The following is a 2,773-nucleotide window of genomic DNA, read 5'->3' on the forward strand; positions in this document are numbered from 1 at the left end:
TGTCCATCTCACTAGTGTTGCATTTAAACGTGTATGCCAGCATCCCTGAGTTTTAAATCTTGGTTCTGGGACTCACACTCAAGTCTTCATGCCTGCAGTGTAAGCATTTTATCAACTGAGCTAGTTTCCCAGTTCTCCAGCCTTCATGATTTAGAGAATTAAGATTCCTATGTGCAGGAAATAGAATACTATTTCTAACACACAGAAAGTGTTAGTCTGGGGAAGAAAAGATGAAGCTTTCTGACTGCAAAGGAAGCATTGCCCTGAAGGGGCACTAGAAATGAAGGAAGTTAGATTCCACATTTGGATCTATTCATTTATTATAGGTAACTATAATCCTGTTCATAATTTAGGAAGATTGTTGAATTCCAACTATGAATTACCTAAAGCCTGGTCAATAGAGTATAATAACTGGTTGTTTGTGTTCTTTCTGTAGGAGGCAGTAGCTAAGTCATAGGTCAATTTGCCTAAGGTTTGTTTTCTTGTATAGGTGTGAGAATAAATAGCATTAGCTACAATTCCCAGTGATTTCGCTTGTATTTTGATATTCACGACATATCAGCTTTTAGTAAGAACAGCTATTATTTGGAATGAGCTTTGAAATGAGTATATTCTATCCTAACAATTACAATAAAGAGTAAAAAAATCAGGAAAACACTATAATAACTAGATAGTAACTAGAAATTCATAGAAAATAGGAAAAAAACCTATTAAGAGAAAGCAAAAAGGATCCAAACAAGAAATAGACAATAATCTTTGACTATTTCAAGAGAAAGCTGTCCACAGCTTATTATCAAGGCCTGGGGTTCCTACTTCTGATGATGGGCCACTAGAGGACCTCTGAGAATCCACACTTGGAATCCCCTTCGAGCAAGCTTGCAGTTCTGTGACATCCAGAATCACTTCTAGGCTTGTGAAATAGGAACTCAAAAATGGAGTCCCTGGAGTTTCTTTGTTGGAGTTGTCATTGAAGGTACTTGACAAGGCACTTTCTGATGAGATAGAAATGTAAATTTTCTTTGATGTTTCTTCCAAGACACAAAATCTTTTGATCCTGAAGAGGCTGTTTAGGATGATGCTGTAAGAATCCTCTTACAAAACATTGATGATACCTGTATGCAGCAGGTCATAGCTTTTTACAAGAGGTAAAATCCCCAAGTTGGCTGTTCAGCAGAGTGAGCATTGCCTGTATCATGGTGCTTCACGTGTGCCACACACAGCATGAAACCCGTGTACAGCAAAGCACTCCTTGAGCTTTATGCTTTTGTATGAAAGCCTGGGAGGATAAACAACTGAAGGATTCTTCTGCATCACTGTAAGAAATTATGAAACTTAACATCCAAGGATATGAGAACCTTTAGAACTGACTAACTTAAAACTGCATAATTGTCTAATACTAACATTTCCATCTTAGAGAGAGCAATAGACCTAACACCCTGAACCTTCTAACACAATATTTAAAACTCAGAAACCAATGAGATTAGACATTTTCCTGGGAGTATTATTTTGGGAAATTATTATCTAAAAACATTTTATAGAATCAAAGTCATTAGGTTCCTATATCTTTAAAAAAGTCTGTCATCAATACAAAATTATCATCAATAATAAGACACTGTAGTGTTTTCTCCCTTCTGTAGTGAAAAGGGATAGGTTGCTAATAGATCCCCCACCACAGGCAGGGCTAGGAGTTCACTAAGCTCCTCTTTTTGCCAAAAGGCATATATTTGCAAGAATTATGACTTGGGAAATTGACCTCGCCAGAGAGAACAACTTATAGGAAACCATTTCCCCTCTGTTATCAGAGAAGCTGCATTTTGAATCATTCGATTCTTTTTTTCATTTTCAAGAATTGATGAAAGAGGGAACAAGAAACACTTGGAATGCAGAGGCAAGAAATTGAATGAAACCTTTTAATGCTCAAGAAAGTTCAAAGTGGAGAAAGGCTATGGTCATGTTGACACGTGCTCTTACAAAGTATTGATTTTTTTCCCCATTTCAAACCTGATCTGAAAGCAGGACAAATGTTTACTCCAAACCCAATATAGATATTAAAAACCAAATGTCAAAGAGGAAATCTGATGGGCTGCAACCTTCCTAGAAGGAAGGAGAAAGCCCCTCATGTGACCAAGGGTTCCTGCCAGATGCTATCTATTTGTCAGGTTTTGTGTCTGTACACTCCTTGATTTCTCTCATCTAGGAAAGAAGGAGAAATTATTTCTACTCACAGATACCAACAAACTTTTCTGCTCTCTAATGAAGTTTTGTTGTTGTTGTTGTTAAAATACAAATGACCAAAAACTTGTACTTCCCTGTGCTCTGTTGCTCTTCCAGTCATAGATGTTCAATCACTAGGGAGCAAGGTCAAGGTGTTGAGTCAGCACTCTGTGGACTTGAAGGGCAGCTTCGCCATGCTAAATAGTTTCCCTTAAAAACCTCACAAAGGTTCCTTTTGCCCCAGAATGTATTGATCGCATTCGATGTGCTAATTTAGCACTTCTCTGGTTTAAAGGCCATCATTACCACACACCACACAGCCTGTGTATATAGGTTTATTATAGCAGAAAAACTTGCTCTCAATTTATTAGCAGCAAATGTACACACTCCCCCCAACAAATGCTAGCTATAAATCTCCCTATGTACCCACAAGCTTCTGTTATTATAACCTTTTATTAATAAAGTGAACAATTTCATACCGTGTTAATGAGTTAGAGCCTATCTCTTGCTCCCTTTTATGGCTAAAATGTGCTAGAGAAGTGGACGATTTATCTAAGCA

The sequence above is a fragment of the Mus musculus genome, chromosome 1 (genome assembly GCF_000001635.26).
Source record: "Mus musculus strain C57BL/6J chromosome 1, GRCm38.p6 C57BL/6J".
Lineage (NCBI taxonomy): Eukaryota > Metazoa > Chordata > Mammalia > Rodentia > Muridae > Mus > Mus musculus.